This window comes from Macrotis lagotis, chromosome 6, assembly GCF_037893015.1.
Source record: "Macrotis lagotis isolate mMagLag1 chromosome 6, bilby.v1.9.chrom.fasta, whole genome shotgun sequence".
In the NCBI taxonomy this organism is placed as follows: Eukaryota; Metazoa; Chordata; class Mammalia; order Peramelemorphia; family Peramelidae; genus Macrotis; species Macrotis lagotis.
In genome coordinates this window covers 46,807,891-46,827,750 of record NC_133663.1, presented here as the reverse complement: position 1 = coordinate 46,827,750, position 19,860 = coordinate 46,807,891, and the positions used below count along the sequence as shown (strand labels likewise).

General features: G+C 37.6%; 1 long non-coding RNA gene across 7 annotated transcripts in view; it reads right to left on the bottom strand.

Moving 5' to 3' along the window:
• Nucleotides 1-17,397: 17,397 nt before the first annotated feature.
• Nucleotides 17,398-19,860, bottom strand: part of LOC141490809 (uncharacterized) — a 51,595-nt gene continuing 49,132 nt past the window's right edge. For all 7 annotated transcript variants that reach the window (XR_012469358.1, XR_012469359.1, XR_012469356.1 and 4 more), the window contains one exon: nt 17,398-17,972. This is a non-coding gene — a long non-coding RNA (uncharacterized LOC141490809). The remainder of the gene's footprint in view (nt 17,973-19,860) is intronic.

Genomic DNA, 19,860 nt, shown 5'->3' with positions numbered 1-19,860 from the left:
AAAAACCTAGAGTGAAAAGAGTATCAAGGAGGAGCATGATCAACAGTGTCAATGAGAAGTTAAAGAGAATGAAGACTGAGAAAAAGTCATCGAATTTGGCATTGGATCATTAGTAACTTTGGCTAGACCAGTTTGATGGAATGATAAGGTCAAAAGTCAGATTGTAAGGGGTTAATAGGAGAATGAGAGGAGAGAACCTCTGTAGACAACCTTTTTTTTTTTTTAAGGTTTTTGCAAGGCAATGGGGTTAAATGGCTTGCCCAAGGCCACACAGCTAGGTAATTATTGTGTCTGAGGCTGGTTTGAACTCAGGTACTCCTGACTCCAGGGATGGTGCTCTATCCACTGCCACCTAGCTGCCCTAGATGACCTTTTTGAGGAGTTTAGCTACAAAGGGATGATAATTAGTGGGGAATGAAGTATTAACTGAAGGTTCTTTCAGGATTTGGGGAAACACAGACATGTTATAGGCAGTTTGAAGAGTCAACAGACAGGAAGAGATTAAAAATATTTGTAAGAATTGGAATGACAAACAGAAGGGACAATCTCTTGGAAAGGGATGATATGGGATCCTTGAGTAGATAGAGGGGTTAACTTTGGTAAAAGGTAAGGTAAAAGAGTTGAGAAGAAGAGAGTGGCAGAAGGCATTTGAGTTATAGGAGATAAAGAAGATTGTAATGAATTGACCATCCAGTTTCCACTGCTGTCCAATTGGGAGATTCTCTTAGTTCTTACTTTAGGGTGGGAATGAGCTGAATGGAGACACACTGGAACAAGGTAAATCATAACTGTTTTTCCATTGTCAGCTTACTGGTTCCCATCTTCTGCAGTCAATTTGGAATTGAAAAGTTCCTGTTTTCTGTCTCCCACTAGTCTGAAAAATATCCTGTTTATGCAAACAAAGTAAAAATATGCAATAGGTCACAGTGCACCTAAAAATTGAAAATGCCATTGACCCTAAACAATTCCTTGGATAATAAAAAGTTGTCTGTATATGGGTAGGATCAGTCAAGTTGTTAAAGTAATGCATAATAGAACTTCTAGTGACTTACTTATCTGCAATAATATTAACCATACTGAAAGCATTAGAATGTTGGACAAAGCCCATGTTTGTTGCTTGAAAGTAAACATTTTTATAATGTCTCCATCAAACTGACCACAGAATTCTTAAGGAGCCATTGTTGATGCCAAGTGAGTTTGCTCCTTCAAAGAGCTACCATAGTTTGTTTTGTTTTAATTGCCTCAAACTTTCAATATATTTTTTTCATTTTTAAAGATATTTAAGTCACGCTAGCCCTGCGGGAATCCCAAAAATTATAATATAGCAAAACAAAATGAATACAACCTATAATCCAAGCACAGGTCACATGATCTTATCAGATAGTCATATAATGATGTATCTATTTGATGGTAATTTAAGCATATACCACTGGTCTTGATAGCAATCTAAATATATATACACATGTACTATTTGAAAATGACTTATTTAAATGTTTCTGTTTGTGTTTATCATGTTTAGAATGCTTAGTTCTGTTTCTATTTGCATCACTCACAAGGATACAGGGAGTGTTACTATCAATCAACACCCATTTCCTCTTCTAGAAACTGGAACCCAGAGAGGGTAGATGATTTCCCTGAAGTCACATAGCCAGTAATTGAAAGAACAGGGATGAGAACTAGGTTACTAGGCAACCAGTCTGCAGGGATAACCCAACTTTGTATCATGGTGGTCAACCTTACTTGGTTTCAAATTGGTGCCTGTTCTTCTGCTCTACTCCCAGGGTTAGATCATTAGGTATCTTTGAAGTTCAGAATGCTAGCTCTTCAGAGACCTTTACGGCGGGTGTATCATGATAGAATCACAGAACCTCAAAGCTTTGGGTTAGTCCAGTCTAACCACTGTCACTTCAACTGGTCACTGTCATTTCTAGAGACTTCCAAGTTACCTGTTTTGGTTTCAAGCCGACTTCCTAGGACTCATGTGTTGACTTTCACCTCTCAGGCTAAAGCCACTCTCACTGTCTTGCTAAACCCTGCTAACTTATTGTGTTTCAGATTCATCTCTGATTTTTTTCTGGGAGGCTCCTAGTTTGTCTGCTTTGGTGCTGACTTTACTCAAGTCTCCTTGTGAACTTCTAGTTAACTTATATGGTGTAATTCTTGAAGCTGAAAGAAATAATTATAATTTCTCATTGGATTTCTTTTTTTAAAAAAATTTTTTTTCAAAGGAATATTTACTTCAAAGATATAGCAAGAGCAAAAGAAACAGAACCAAGAGAACAATGTACACATTAACAACAACATTGTGAGTTGATCAGCTTTGATGGCTGCAGCTCCTCTCAGTAGTTCAGAGAGCTAGGACAGCCCTGAGAGATCTGTTTATGGACCATGTCATCCACATCCAGATGAAAAAACAACAGCCACAAACCCCCCCCCCCCCAATCTGAATGAACACTATCTTCACTTTTTAAAAAATTTCTCTTATTTTTTTCTTTCCTATCCCATGGTTCCTTCTTTTCTCTTATTCCTAATTCCTCATACAGAAGTGACTATTATATAAACATGTTAAACATAAATGTACATAAACAATGTTCACTAGACTGTTCCTGGCGGGGGGGCGAGGGGGAAGGGAGGGTGGAAGAAAATTGTGTAACATAAATATGCAAGTGGATGAGTGTTGAAAAACTTTTATAACATATAATTGGAAAAATAAAATAAAATATTAATCCAAAAATAAAAAGATATAGCAAGACACATAAGAGCAGCATAGTATAATGCTCAACTATGATAGAGTTGATTCTTCTCAGCAATACAGTGATCAGAAACAATTCTAAAAGACTTGTGATGGAAAATGCAATCCACAGCCAGAGAGAGAACTGTGAAGTCTAAATGCAGACCAAAGCATGCTATTTTCACTTTTTAAAAATTTGTTTTATTTTTTCTTCTCATTTTTTCCCTTTTAGTCTAATTCTTCTTTCCAAACATGATTAATATAGAAATATTTAACATGGTTAAGCATATGTAACATACATCAGATTACCACTGTCAAGGGGAGGGGAGAAGGAAGGGAGTAAGGAGAAAAATGTGGAACTCAAAATTTTACAAAAAAATGCATGTTAAAAGCTATCTTTACATGTAATTGGAAAAAATAAATAAGGAGCATAAATAAATATGTATTCAGATTCCTCTCCCCCCCCAAAACCAAAGATATAGCAAGAATAAACTTATGAACATTTCTCCCCAACTCCCCCCTCACGATTCCTGAAAAGGACAAGGTTGTAAGTCTGATGACTTACAATTTAGCTCAGTTCTTCCATAGCATGAGCCCCACCTAGATCCAAATCCAAAACATCCCCTAAGTTTACACACTGATTCTTTGGCTCCTCATGGTTCCCTTGCATTATCCAAACTGGAATCCTAACTCCACTCGAACTTTTGGGTCCAGGATTCCATGTCCTGAAATGGACACACAAAACAAGCCCCAAATTCCAAGTCCATTTCTTTAGTGTGAGATTTGTCCTAATTATTTTCAACCCTCTTAAAGTTGCATGATGGCTTAACCTGGTTACGTGATGGCTTAAATGAAGCTTTAATCATTTAACTTTCTTTTGACTCAGTTTCCCCATCTGTAAGTGAGTGGAGAGAGAGATAAGATCACCTCTAATATTCTTTCCACATCTAAAAGTCCAATGTCCTATGCCTGACACATTAATCAATCACTATGAAGTACCTACTCTATGACAGGAACCCTGCAATCTGCTGAGGATAGAAAGACAAAAATAAAAGAATCTCTCTCCTCAAGGAACTTACATTCTACTGGGGGAAATAACAAATGCAGTTGGTTCTCACTTATCAGTAAGTAAGCGGACCATTCCTCCACCTTCTAGTAAAGCAATTTTTATTTAATATGAGTATATATGAAGAAGGGAGAAAGAAACAGTCCATGGAGGGATGGGGCCAACACATGAATCAAGCACAAATTGGGCTGGGAAGTAAGAACAGAAAGGAGAACATGATAGGCTGGGGGACACCTACAGACACAAACAAAAGAGGCTAGTTGAGATGGAGGAACCAGAAAGCAGGGATGGATAGGAATCAGATGGAGGCGACCAAACTCTTGGGCAAGGTGGCAAAGTAGGGCAAAGGCCATTTAATTTCTGTCTGTCTCAGTTGGCTCAACTGTAAAATGGGAATAATAACAGCATCTGTCTTCAAGTGTTGCTCTGAAGATCAAATGAGACATTTGTAAAATACTTCCCAGGATCTGACACATCATAGACACTATATAAACACGAGCTATTTATTATTATAGAGCCCTCAGACTAAATGATCCCTAAAGTCTCTTTCAGGTTAAAATTTTATGAGCCTATATTTAGCCTTATAAAATGTTTGGGCTGACTTTCCACATCAGCATAAAAGATATGTATAGATTTGATTCAATTCTGTAAGCATTTATTAAAAATCTCCTGGAGTACTATTCTAGATTCTGGAGAGACATAAAAGATAAGTAAGACTCTGGTTTACCTGCTTGGAACTTACAAACTGGAGAAGATAACCATAACCTGAAATAGAGTATGATACATGCATGAAAGACATTTTTTTTTAAAATAAATGATCATTTCTCTTGAGACCAGGGAAGACTTTTAGGACAAAAGAGTATTTGAAGAATTGGGTTTGTATTTCAGCTAGGAGAGAGTTGAAGAGGAGGAGGACATTCTACTTGATAGGCATCAAATCCTTGGTACATTGTGAATTCATTTAGCCTTGAACTTTGTGCTTATTAGTTGAAAATAAAATTATATGGTTGTTTCATAAGTAATATAATTACTTGTAGATGAGAGAGCACAGAAAGGGGGTGGGAGGGATTTGTCTTCCCTTTGCAAAATCAAGCCCACTGTCATCATGCTTAATGAAAAATTTCCTCTTTCAAGTCACAGGGTGTGGCACTCCTTGCTTAGTTTCTTTGAGGGTTAAAAGATCTAGAACCAAGAAAGGATTTCCAAAAGTGTTGTAAATTCATGGAAAAACGATGAAAAATCCACTATTTGCTGGGTATTACACTAAAAGCTGGAAATTCAATTACAGAAATGAAATCAATCCCTGGACCTTAAGTAGTTTTCATTCTAAGAAGGAAACAACATGCATAGAGGAGAGGGAGGGATGTTTTAGTTTGGAAAGTTATAGGGATGTCCCTTAGGGCTATAGGGGAGTAGGGGCACACCCCAGTCAGAGTTGATCTGGTCATGTGTTCTGGAAAAACTGATAGGGGGCAGCAAATTGTGAAATAGAAAGCTTAGCCCTTTAGGATTAGGGAAAAGGAGTCAGTCACCCTCTGGGGACCTGGTCATCCAAGGTGGGTGGGATAACACCCACTCCCAGTTATCTCCAGTTAAATTACCCCCTCAAAATCCCCAAATAAAAGAACTCAATGTTTTTGGCATTGACTGGATCATTTAACTATTCTGTGAAACCATAAAAAGGGTTTTTCTAGGGCAATTCCCTTATTTTACAAGTTAGGAAACTATGACCCAGAGAAAGTAATTGATTTGTTCAAAATTAGTAAATACCAAGGTCAGAAATTAAACTATTGATTCCAAACAGAGTGCTCTCTGGACCCCGGCTGCCTGCCTCTTAGGTTGGTTTTCCTTGACAAATCATCACATGAACTAAAGGCTAGAGTACATGCATCCGCAGTTACACAAGACGAACATGAAACTTCCACAACTCATCAGGTATTTGTTGAGCATCTCCTAGGTAAAGGGAAGGAAGGAGAACAAAGAGAAAACATCAAAGAACTGACAAAAGAGGAGGGGAGGATCCTGAGAAGTAGCAGCTCTAACCACTCCCTTTCCACAAAAACAAACACAAGAAAAAGTCACTGTGAAGGTTCCCTTTCCTCCAAGAGTTTGAGCATAGAATATAAAATTAGAAGAGACTAGTAGTCATGCTACATTTTATTAATGGGGAAACTGAGGCTTGGGAAGAAAGGTGACTTTTTCCAAGATCACACAGGTAGTTTTGGATTCATTCTTACATCTTCTTCATTCTGCCTCCAGTGTCTTCCCATGATACCATACTGTCTCTCACCACAAGCCATATTCCACAAAGGCAAAGGAATCATTAACTCTCCTGAAACCAACTCATCTTTATATAATCAAAGTTGACATTTAGATAACACTTTAAAGTTTACAAAACTTTAGAAACATTATTTGTATTATTATACTATTTATATACATTATTTCATTAGACCCATTCACCAGCCTTATGAGTTAGGTGTTTCAAGAACTATTATCTCCATTTTACAGATGAGAACCTGAGGCAAACAGGGTTAAGTGACTTGCCTAAGGTCACACAGATAGTAAGTGTCTGAAACCATTTTTGAACTCACAAAAAATGATTCTTCCTGACTCCTGGCCTAGTGTTCTATTTCCTGCACCACCTAACTGCCCTGGAATGTAGAAGTCCAATCTTAGGAAAGACTATGAACAAAGTCTGGGAGATATTTGATGTATTCTAGGGACAGAGCATAATAGATGTGGTACTTGGAAGGAAGCAGTATGAGATAAGACCAAAAAGGAAGAATGACTCCAGATTTTAAAAGATATATAACTTAAACAAAGGAGCATGGACTTGAGCAATAGGGAGTCATGAACATTTTTGAATAGAGGAAAAGAGACATCAACAGTTAGCAGAAAGGTAACCTGCTAGCAATAAGGTTGGAATCAGAGATTGATAACTGAAAGACATCTTAGGAATGATCTAGTGTCATTTCCTTTTCCCCTCCCCCATCCCACCATACATTTTTTAAAATAATCCTGCTAACCCTAGATCTAAGCTAGTTTTACTGTGAGAGAAGAATCAAATCAAAATTGAGAAAAAAAAACAATAGAGAGAGAAAAAAATATAAAGACAACTCTTAAAAATTGAATATAGCAAGCTTTGGTTTGCATTTAAACTCCACAGATCCTTCTCTGGATATGAATGTTATGTTCCATCTCAAATTTTTTAGAATTATCTTTGATTATTGTACTGCTGAAATTTACATTATTGTTGATCATCATGCAATGCTACTGTTATTGTGTAGAATGTTCTTCTGCATCTGCTCACTTTACTCAGCATCAGTTCTTGCAAGTCTTTCCAGGCTATTTTGAAGTCTCATCCCTCATGATTTCTTATAGAATAATTGTGTTCCATCATATTGTTCAGCCATTCCCCAATGGATGGGCATCCCTCAATTTCCAATTCTTTGCCACAATGAAAATAACAGCTATAAGTATTTTTGTACATGTGGGCCTATTAACCCTTTTTTTGTTATCTTTTCCTACCATACAGACTTTACGAGAGCCACAGACCTTACCCAATATTGCATAGGTAGATATTGAAAGAGCTAGGGTTCAAAACCGGGTTCTGTACTCAAAATAACAGGATCATAGATTTAAGGAAAGGCTCTTAAGAGGCCATTGATTTCTACCATCTTGGGGTTTTTCATTTCTTTTTCATATTAATATATATCCACCATCTGAAGACCCAGAGATGTGAATTGACTTGCTTTTGAGACACACAGATAATATATTAGAAACCAGGTTTTCCTGACTCTTAAGTCTAGTGCCCAAGTCATTATTTCTGGTTTTCTCCCTACAGGTGAAAGGACAAAGAGTGAAGATAAGATGATCTCTAAGAGGTTATTACAATATTACAGAAGGATGCTGCATGAAGGAGGTGGCTAGACTCGAGATGTCCTACAAAGGTTCCATAAATACAACTTGGCAAGTATGAGAGGAGAGTTGGAGTGATGAGTTAAAAGTTAACTCCAAGATTTCTAGCAGTGACAATCTGGGTGATGAAAACTCTTATCCTTTCAGGAACCCAGATTTTAAAAAAAAAATCTCTTGACACCAAAGCTTCTTGTTTCTTTCTCTAAAATAAATGGAATATTCTCCTCCTTTTTATTCCTTCCCTTCAAGAATCTCAGTGAGTCCATCCTAAGTCAAGTTAAGGTTCTATAACCTCACTTGAGGACTAGCTGAGGGTATATGGTTTTTTCCCTTATCTTTACCTAGGATCCAATTACTTTTGCATCTTGGGGTGAAGACTAAGTCTCACTTGGGGTCCTCCCCACTGGGAGTAAATCCTGAGTGATTTTTCTTGAAAACTGTCATTACAAATCAGAAATAATGGGCATATCATGATATCAACAAGATCAACAAGATCTTATCCCCTTTCCCCATCCTCTCCCAACCCCTGCAATTGTACAGAGCTATTTTCTCATATGTATATGCTATAATATATGGAGGGGGGGGAAGGATTGAACTTTATTTCTTCATGCCAATAAGATAAATTTGCAACAGCATAACTTTTTAAAAATTTAAGACAGACTTATGATTTCAAAACAGTTGGGAACTCTCTCCATTAATGCAAGTTAATAGTTCTTTTTTTGATATGTTTTTGCAAGGCAATGGAGTTGAGTGACTTGCCTAGGGTCACACAGTTAAGTAAGTATTATGTGTGGGAGACCAGATTTGAAGCCAGCACTTCTTAAAGAGCTATGTAGTCACTGAAGTTTGTCTATTGCCCACATTCTCATTGCTGGTCTGAGGCAGCATTTGAATCTAAATCTAGGTCTACCTGACTTTCAGACAGTGCCTTCCACTGTGTAACAAATATTGCCTTTTTTGTGATATTTTAACTTCGAGGGTAAAATATATAGCATGCCTCTTATTTGGGAGGGTGTATTAGTATCCATTCCTTTGTTAATGGCATTCACAAATAAAATATCTAAGACTCTAAAGAGCTTGTCTCTCAGTGGACAAACAACTCTTTAAATCAGTAATGCATCATGTTATCTCATTGCCAAGCCACCAAGTTTACTTATGAATTATTTTCTAATTCCTTGGAGCTAGAGATTATAAATCATTTAAATAACAGTAAGTGTCATAGGGATGTCTAAAGATTCAACTAAAAGCACAGATTAGAAAAATATTTGCTGGGCATTTGTCTCCTCTATTTTCTTTAGAACTATAAATTTAAAATATATTAATTCATATTGACTTTTACAACGAGTCAAAATTATTGACAAAAAATGAAATAAAAAATTGGTCTCTCCCTGTCATATTTAGCTTTTTAAAAGGGAGTGGTATAAGCCACTTTTGTAATAGTAGCACTGTACAGGGAGATAGAGTGTTCTAGTGAGCAAAGACTTAGCCTGAAGCTCTGGAAGATATAGGTTAGAATTTTCCCTCTGTCACATTTTGTCTGGGTGATGATCTTGGTCAAATCAATTAACTTCCCTGTGCTCAACCAAATCTTTAAAACTATAAAAGACAGAACAGTTGCTGATCTGCATTGGTCAAGGGCTTTTCCTCACCAGAAGTTTCCTATGTCCGTGGATTCACAGATCCCATAAAAAAAAAAATCTCCGACAGGGATGCAGTATTTGGTTTTGAAGTTATATCCTGGCATCAGTATATCTCTTATAATGATGAAATTTTGCAGAATGTATAACTTTTATTTGGGAAAAGAGACTGGAAATGATAAAGGTATGATGAATGCTCTTGCAATGAATTAATCTGACTTAAGAGTTCTAGAAATAATAGATAAATGAACATTCCTGTCAATATGTCAGGTGAGCTGATACATGCTGAAAACTCGATTTTTTACTTTCCCTTAAGAACTGATGGGAAACAAAATTGAGGTAGTGATAATGCTTTAAGTAATGATTTTCTCTTCTTTTATTCAACAGAAAACACTTACTATATGTAAAATTGTGTTTTAAAGATTAGGGATACAAATACAGAAATGAATTAGTTCTTTCCCTCAAACCATTGAGCAAGAAGATATCACATTCAGGTTTTTGGAGGAATGGGGATTAGAAGGAAGCAAGTTGCAACATATATAATGGTATGGACAAATTAAAATGTCATTTGAAGAATGCAAACACCTAAGAGGATCAAGCAAATTCTTACATAGGAGGGGGGTGCTTGAGTTGTGGATACATGATACAGATAGGGACCATATTTCAGATAAGGGAGATTCAGAGTCAATAGACCTCAGTAACCCAAGTTTTAATAAAAATGGAAAGCATAAATTGCCTAGGACAAAACTCCTTTGATAAAACCTGCTGGGAAAAAATGGCAAGCAGTCTGGCAAAAATTAGGCTTAGGCCAACTTTTTATGCCCTATTCCATAATACATTCTACATGAATATGCAATCTTATATTAAAAATCATACCTTTAAAAATTAGAAGAGAAACAGATCACATATCTCTCACAGGTATATGTGGGAGATGTTTTCTTAACCAGATAAGAGAAGCAACCACAAAAATAAATAATTAAAATAGATAGCTTTGATTCCTTGAAACAGTCTGCACGGTCAACATTAATACACTTAACATAAGATAGAAAGTAGTATGTGGGGGGCAAATCTTTGTATCAGATTTATATCATTATATAAGGCTAGTCACCATTCCCCAGTGGATAAATAGTCAAAGGATACCATCAAACAGTTCTCAAAAGAACTGGAAAGTATTCATAACTACATGAAAAAATGCTCCAAATCACTAAAAAAAATAATAAATATAAGTCAAAATGATGCTAAATTTTATCCCACATCATGAAAAGTGACAGTAATGACCAAAAATGCCACTAATCACTGTTGGAAGAATTGTGGAAGGATAAGTACACAATTACATTGTTGGTGGAGCTGTGAGATGTTATAGTTATTTTGGAAAAGCAAATTAGAATTATGTAACTCAAGTGACTAAAACATCCATGCTCTTTGGAACAGAGAATGCATTACTGAACTTTTAACCCAAGGATTCCATTGTTAAAAAGTCAGTCTTCCTATAGGCCAAAATATTTATAATAACATTTCTTGTGACAGCTAAGATTTGGAAACAAAGTGGATGCCTATCAATTGGCAAATGGCTAAACAAATTGTGTTATATTACTGTTCTATAAGAAATCATGTACATGGTAAATTCAGAGAAGTATGGAAAGATCTCTATGAACTGATGAGCCAAGGAAACAATATGCCCAGTATCAATAATAATGTAAATGGAAAAAAACAGTAACATCAAAAAATCAAAAAGAAACAGAAAATATTAAAAGCAAACAGGATTCTATTGAAGAATTATGAGAGGGGACTCAATCCAACCCTTCATGGAGGTGGGAAGTCTACAGCTGTTGCACATTATACGGGCTTTTAGACTTTTTTCAAAGCATCAGTCAATTGTGCTGGAGGGAAAGAGGAAGGAAGGAAGGAAGGAAGGAAGGAAGGAAGGAAGGAAGGAAGGAAGGAAGGAAGGAAGGAAGGAAGGAAGGAAGGAAAGAAGGGAGGAAGGAAAGGATAAAGAAGGAAGGAACAAAGAGAGAGAGGAAAGGAGGGAGGGGGAGAGAAGGGATAAGAAAAGGAGGGAAGGAAGGAAGGGAAAGGAGAAAATGGGAGGGAGGGGGAAATGGAGGGAGGGAAGGAAGGAGAGAGGAAAGAAGGGAGGAAGGAGAAAGGAAGACATTACAACTCTTAAATACCAAAAAGCAGTATTTTGAAAATATTCTTTCAAAAATGCTTCATTTTTTTCATGGATACCAACAATTGAAATGAATTTTAAAGCCTGATTCATGAACAGTTATGATGTAGGAGTAAGTATAAAAATATTTAAAGTCATTCCTTTATGACTAGGTAATACTAAATCACTAGTTTCTGTCATACCACAAAGCAAAAGGCTAAATCCAAACATTAAACTGCTAACAATTTTTAGTCAACACTGTTATCTAAAACAAACACAGACCATCTAACACACACTGGTACTTGTAGAAAAATAGATTGTGAAACCATACTGTTTTGTGAGAGAGTTCTAGGGCTTTTGTAACTAGACCTCAATCATGCTTATACTAAGGCTACCCACAGCCACCAAAATCTCTATTGGCAGTTTCTTAATGTGGTATTCTTTATCTTCAATGTCACAGCCAATTTAATACCCAGAAATGTACATTATGGTCTAATATTTCTAATACAAGTCTTGTTAGGAAATCACACAGTATACCCAGATAGAAATGTCCTAATACAAGTATATAGATCAGAGATATCATGCATATGGCCCATGGGCTATATGCAGACCACAATATTCCCATATGTGACCAAATTATACTAAAATGTAACTGGGAATTATGTAACAAAATAAATAAAAATATAATAAAACATACATAATATTTATGTGTAGATTTCTAAATAAATAGCCAGTAGGCATCCTTATGTATAGTTAAGTAGCCCCCATTTTTCTTTGAGTTTGACACTACTGATATGGGAAATTCTGGTTCTTATCCAGCTAATTTCCAGGATTTTAACTAGTCAGTTGGTCAACAGTCATCAAGAATTTTTAAGTGCTCAACAAGAGAAGACAACAAATAAACTAGACCTGAAAAGTAGGAGCAGAGAAGAGGGGAGGAAGAGAAGCTATCCATGGTGGCGCATAGCCTGGAGGGTAGGAAGTATAAACTATAGAGGAATGGAGGATGGCTGGTCCACTGTGGTCTGTCCTCAAAATGGAGGTTCTAAGAGAAACTCATCAACTGAAAAAGGAAACAGAGATGGAGGATATTCTAGGATGAGAAAACATGTTGTGCTTTGGGACAATGGCATTTTGACTGGGATTTCTGGGATTATGGGTCATTACTAGGGGTTAAAAAATACTCTGTGAAGTCTGCAAGAAGAAGGAGATGAGGACCAGATTTCCCCCCTCCTCCCTACTCCTGTAGCAGCTCCTGCTTAGAATATGTCAGCTAAAACAAATAGTATGAGGAGTGATGCAGTGGAAAGAGCTCTGGCCCTGGAGTCAGAGGATCTAAGTTCAAATCTAGACTCAGACACTTAATTACCTAGCTGTGTGACCTTGGACTAGTCACTTAACCCAATTGCCTTCTAAAACAAACCAAAAAACCCCAAATAACATGAGGAAAGTTTGGGGCATAAAGTATAGTCTCAACTGTGGAGAGGACAGAACACAATCCTTGTGGTAGGGAGCCAGAGACCTTGAGACTTAGGGCCATTGCTGCTACTGGGGAGATCACCATGTGGGGAGGGAGAGGAGGAGGAGTAGAAGAAGCAAGGGACTTTACCTAGACCTCTGGAGTGTAGTTTCTATTATAGCTAATTATTCTTATTCTTATTATTCCTATATTAATTAATCTAGTTGCTAAATTCTATTATTTCTACACAACTAAAGTACTGAAATGACTGAGAATCCTCTAAATTTATCACCCTAGAGCCAGGCTGAAGTTGTTCTACCCAAACTATTGTTCATTTGCTTCAGAAGGATTCTCATACTCTTCATGACCCTATTTGGCAAAGACACTGAAGCAGTTTGCCACTTCCTTCTCCAGCTCATTTTACAGAAGAGGAAACCGAGGCAAACAGGGTTAAGTGACTTCCTCAACACAGTGTCTAAGACCAGATTTGAACTCACAAAGGTCCAGTGCTCTATCCACTACACTACCTTGCTGCTCCTCCCACCCAAAATATGCCCCTTCTACCAAAAGCCATGGTAACTTTCTATACTAGACTCAAGTGGCAATAATAAACATCAAAATAGACTCTTATTTTGACTTATAATAAAGGTAGAAGAGGGCAAGAACTGAGAAGAAATGATTTCCTTTCAACTCCTATCTTGCTTTGAGGTGGCAAAATGATAAGTACCACTGGAGTGTAAACAAACACAAAACATTTACATAGAGGTCACCTTTGGTCTGCAACATAATGCTCCATTGTGTAAGGCATCACACTGGCAGCAAGGTAAAGAAATGAAAGGTCATTAATAAAGGAAACAGATAACAATGTTTACAGAAATAAGTGAGAGTCAGAAAAAAATATTGTTATTCCATAAGCTTTCCTTAATTACAATCAGAATTTTTGTGAAAGAATAGTCTACAAATTAGACAAAATAAAATATAACTCAGATATTAGACAAACTTCTGACCAGAGCCATAACTAAGACTAGGTCACAGGGGCTTTTCCCAGGGCAAGAAAAATTCAAAAGGTATTGTCAGAGCCTGTACTTATTCAGAAACGTAGAAATAACTATCAGATTCTCTTTTATGCTTGCTATGAGTACCTGAATAGGTAGTTACAGATTTTTCTCTAACCATAACAAATGAATTAGGGGTTGTAGGTGATAGAGGAGAGGGCAGATTGTGCAAGAATGAAGTCAGATACAACGAACTTGGTTTTTTGCAAGGTGGTGGGATTGGGTGGCCTGCCCAGGACCACAAGACTGGGTGGTTGATTGGTGTCCATGGTGGGATTTGGGCTCAAGTCCTCCTGACCCTGGGGTCTGTACTCTGTTTGTTGTGTCACTTGGTTGCCCCACAGCACACTTTTTGAGGAGGAACAAAGTGAAAGGAGAGAGAAAATAGAATAAATGAGAATGGGGAAGAATGAATGTAGGGAATTACAAAATCTTAGACTTCTGCTTATGTTAAAACAAACATTCATTTGATACTTCCTCCATTCCCACCACTATGAAACTAGAAGGTGGGTCACCCCTACTGACAATGAGTTATGTCTAGTCTAATTTACTCTGGGATATATCAATAGAATATAGGCTGAAATAGTATAGGATTATAGAGTTAAAGCTGGGAGTAACAAGATTAATAGACCCATAGAGTAAGTGCTGAAAGGAAATCTAGAAGTCTAGTACAGTCTTCTCATTTTAATGATGAGGAAACTGAGGCACAGAAAGGTTTAAGTAATTTGCCCAAGAAGATTTGGCAAGTAAACAGGATCGTCTTTCTCTAAACTTACCATTCTTTCCACTAAACTAAGATATCTAGAAGCCATCTAGTCCAATCCTTCTATTTTATAGATAAGGAAATTTGGGACAAGAGCTACAGAAAGTGACTTCCCCAGGGTGACACAGGAAATAAGAACTGGAACCAAGATTTAAATCCAGATTTTAGATACTAAATCCAAATTCTTTCCAATGAACTGCTCTGGTAGTATACATTTTGAGAATGTAAAGAGATTATCTTCACAAGGGAAATGTTGAATGCACAAAGTTGTTTGTGTCCTTGTCTGTAACAATTTGTAAAGTACTCTTAACAGAAATCATTGAAAAAACACAAAAAAGGGAAAGCTTTATGACAAGCAGCAAATGAGTAGATGAGCAAATTAATAGTCAAAACTGAGATGTAATTAAACGCAGGGTCTGTGTATCACAACAGCCTATTAAATAAGGGCAATGAGGGTTGAACCCCATCCAAAATACATGGAGATTGCCTGCAGGGGTCATCATGTAGAGCCCATGCATGAATTGCTCAGGTAATTTCAGGTCATATTAAAGGACTTGGTACACTGGTACAATTCTCATTGGTCTCTGGATTCTTGCCTTGTCCTACAATAATGGCAGATGGCAGGTTGCTGCATAAGTCAAAAGATAAAGAGTCCATTTTCAGTTCTCTCCCTTCTTTCGAGTTCACAGATGACATTATATAAACACGGAACTTTCACGAGGGCTGGTAAATGGGTTGATATTCTCTGTCCCCAAAGAACAGTAACTGTTCCTACAAGACAGTTAGAACAGAGATATGGTTAGGTAAATTGAGTCTGAGCCTCAGGATCCCTTGCCTACTTTTTCTGCTTTTTCTTCCTTGAGCATAGACAGAAAAACAAAGATGAAAGCAATCTTATGAAAATGTTGACATTCTTGGATTCCTCAATTGGAGCTGATAGGAGAGATTCCCTATATCTACCTCAAAGGTTCTTGAGAGGAAGATGATCACCCATAGAAAGATGAACCCAAGTCTTGGTCTAGAACTTTGAGAGAGTTGATATAAAGTAAAGATAAAACATAAAATATCTTTTAAGCAGATGTGCAAACCTCATCATACCTTAATGTTTTAGATATCAACCACATGGGAGACTGTAACAGTAGGAACCATTGCTGCTTGTTAAGCATGTTTTTCAGTCAATTTTTACTAGATGGTTTATTAATCATTTATTTTGTGCAAAGGAAATAAATAGTAGTCCTATACCTGATTGACAAAACTCATTTTAAGACTGCACTTAGCACAGTGCTTAGTATATAGTTATGAGATTGTGGTCCTTCATTCTTTTTTTTTTATTTTTCCAAGACAATTGGGTTAAGTGAATTGCCCAAGGTCACACAGCTAGGTAATAATTAAGTGTCTGAGGTCAGATTTGAAATCAGTTCTTCCTGACTCCAGAGCCCATGCTCTATTCACTGCACCACCAACCTGCCCTGTCCTTCATTTTTTTGCAAGGCAATGGGGTTAAAGTGACTTGCCCAAGGCCACACAACTAGGTAATTATTAAGTGTCTGAAGCCAGATTTGAACTCAAGTACTCCTGACTCCAGGGCTGGTGCTCTATTCACCTAGCCTCTACCCCTGTCCTTCATTCTCAAAGAAGACCATGACATCAGATAGGTGACGTCATGACAAGCACATGAATTGGATTTGGGGAGGGGTGTGCTAAGACACCAGCCTCACTTTCTCCTCCAAAGCCTTCTGGGTCCACTGACCAGATATAGATCAGAAGAACTGCAGATGACCCTGGATTCAAGGTCAAGGTCTTGCCCAAGGTCACACAGGTGTCTGAGGTCAGCTTATAACAATTTATACAGTCTATCTGATCTCTGCCTTTCTTGTTTTGTTTTTGTTTTTGCAAGGCAAATGGAGTTAAGTGGCTTGCCCAAGGCCACACAGCTAGGTAAGATCTCTGCCTTTCTTGATGAAGTTCTAGAAAGCAGCTTTATAAAAGAGAAAAGAGAAAACCACCAGCTGACAGTTTGAGATGGACTTCAGGGATTTCACAAGAATAATAAGCTAGATATTAACTACCAACTTCTTATCTTTTTTTCTGTAGGTGGGGCTATCTGATACCAAAACAACTTCTGAATTTAGCAAAATAAATCAATCTAAGCAGTTTCATGGCCCACAATAGCAGTGTTCAAATATTAGTTAAGGGCTGTCATGGCAGTAAGTTGATTTGTTTTGTTTGACCCTGGAGAGCGAGTCCCAAAGTACAAAGAGGCCAATTGAGGATTGAGTGCACAAAATCTTTTTAGCCATTAGAGTTGACTGGAAGGGGAAGGGGACTGCCTCCAGAGATGGTGGTTACCCCTCCTTGGAGATCTTAACACAAAGGCTGGATGTCCAGTTGCTGAGTATGGGAGAGATTCCTTTTTGCATGTGACTCAGACTCGATGTCATTCTCAGCTCTCAGATTCTGTAAATAAATGGGTCTTTCTTTTTGCTTCATGTTGTTTGACATTAGATCAGCACAATCTTAATTACTTTCCTTTCTTTCTACTCTTAAGAGAAAAAAACTCATGAGTTACCATATTTACCCATGTATAAGATGCACCTTAATTTGGGGGCCCAAAATTTGAAAAGAAAAAGATATTCATAAAGTTATTGAACTCAAGTTTTATTCATCATCAAATTCATACAACTCCTCATCACTGCCAAAATTCCCATCTGTGTTTGAGGATGAACCACTGTCTCAGGGGAGTCTCTGACTGCTCTCCTGCCTATGTTCTGACCTGTGGTTGATGACAATGACTCCCTGGGAGAGTCTGGTTCATGAACCTGAAGCACCCATTGTGTCCTCCTTGGAAATCAGTCACTTCTTTTTCTTCAGGAATCCTACTGGCCTCCTGCTGAACCATCTTGGTGGGCACAGGCTTCCACTTGCCCTTTGCTCTTCCATTCATCTCTTTCATTCCCTGTCTAACTGAGGACATTTGACTGACTTGCCTCTCATGGCCTTCTTCTGCCAGGGCATCTTCAGCTGGCTTTCTTCTTCCCATAGCTAATCTCAGGTTATTTTCTCAGTTGGAGGAGGACCAGACTGATGTTCAGCAACATGATTTCTATTCACTTTGGCAAACTGTATTGCTTTCAACTTGAATCCAGCATCTTTTCTGAGTCACTTCTGGGTAGAATGTGGCAAAACGTCACCTAATGTACCAGTAACAAATGTAAAACAATGAGCACAAGGACAAGCATAAAAAAATGGGAAATACAAACCAAAAAATCTACAGCCTCTGTAGAAGATGCTCCCCAAAGTTTTCAACAAAGGATGTGTCTTATACATGAGGAAATATGGTAGTACTTCAAATGATGAATAATTTGATAAATGCAAATTAAAGCAATTTTTAAGGTTCATTCATTAGATTGACAAAGATGACTGCCCCGAAAGAAAAGAAAATGACAAGCATTGATCTTTCTACATCCCTTTGAAACTATCTATTTCTGGTCTCAAAGTCAGCTCTAGGGATGCTGTAACATAGATGAGCAATACAGTTTTAGACAGCTTGAATGGAAACTGGAGGTCACACAGTGGGCAACATTTTTTTTCTAATTTCCTGAACTAGGAAACTTACCAACTTCCCCATGTCTTCCTCTGATGTCCCATCATGGTGGAGAAATGATGGGTTTAAGAAAACTATCCTAAGGGGGCAATTAGGTGACACAGTGGATAGAGCACTGGTCCTGGAGTTAGGAGGATCTGGGTTTAAGTCTGACCTCAGACACTTAATAATGTCTTATCTGTGTGACCTTGGACAAGTCACTTAACTCCCCATTACCAAAAAAAAACTACCCTAGCTGAAGATTAATGATGAATGAATTAATTAAAAAGCATTTATTAGGAACTAACTATATGCAAAGCTGGCATCCTTGATTGTATCCATCTTTGTCCTCTTCAGTCTCACCTTGGAGTTGTCAGCCCCAATGAGTGTGTGTGTGTGTGTGTGTGTGTGTGTGTGTGTGTGTGTGTCTGTGTCTGTGTGTGTATATGTGTATGTAGAAAGGGGGTGGGAGGGAGAGGTAAGGAGGCAGTGTTAGGGGTATCTTCCTGTCGTAGTTTAGAGATACTGATTACTGTCACAATTTGAGAGAAGTGCATGATGGCCCAGTACCATTCCCTCCTTTACCTTGCCTTCCACTCCATGTTTCCATTGGTATATCTAGTTAAATTACAAATTTTCCTTAAACACGCCAAATAAAAATGTCTATTTTTTTACCATTAGCTGACTCATCGAGTTCTTCTGGCAAGTTTCTTCAAGTCCTGTCAATGGATCACAAAAGTGATCACCTAGTCCAACACCCTTATTTTACAGATAAGAAAGTTGGCACCCAGAAAAAGAAAATGACTTGTCTAATATTTAAGCACCAGAGACTGAGCTTGAATCCCTGTCTACTGATTTCAGAAAGACAGCTCACTTGGCCCCCATGCCATGCTGCCTCTTCGGGTATCTTTCTTATAAAATCTATCCCTGGAAACTAAGGCCAGTGTGAATCTTCAAATGTACAAGGAAAAACCTGAAGTTTCCTGGGTTTGACATGAACAATAACAAACATTTCTTGAGCATCTTCTAGATGCAAAGAATATCAAAGAACTGACAAAGGAGTGTGGTGGTAGAGCTTAAAATTGGTCTTTCCCTAAAACAAACAAATCAAAAGATTGTTTTTGAAATTTCTTCTTTCTTCTAGGAATTAGATACCACCCTAGAACACAGAACCAGAAAGGATTGTAGAGGTCACATTTCACTTGGGTGATGAGGAAACTGAGGCTCACAGGACTTTCCTAAGATCACGTGAACAGGTGGTAAATAGGAGGGCTGGAATTCATTCCCACCTCCTCCTAAGATCACATCCAGAAGTCTCCTTACATCACCCTATCTTTCACCACTGACCTTCTTTCCATGCTTTACTTTGGTAAACTCCCCAAAACAAATGAATCATTCGATTTCCTAAAACCATCTAGGCTAGAGTAACAATCCCTTCATCTCTAAAGAGAGGTTCAAAGTTGATGTTTATCTAGCACTTTAAAGTTTACAAAGCA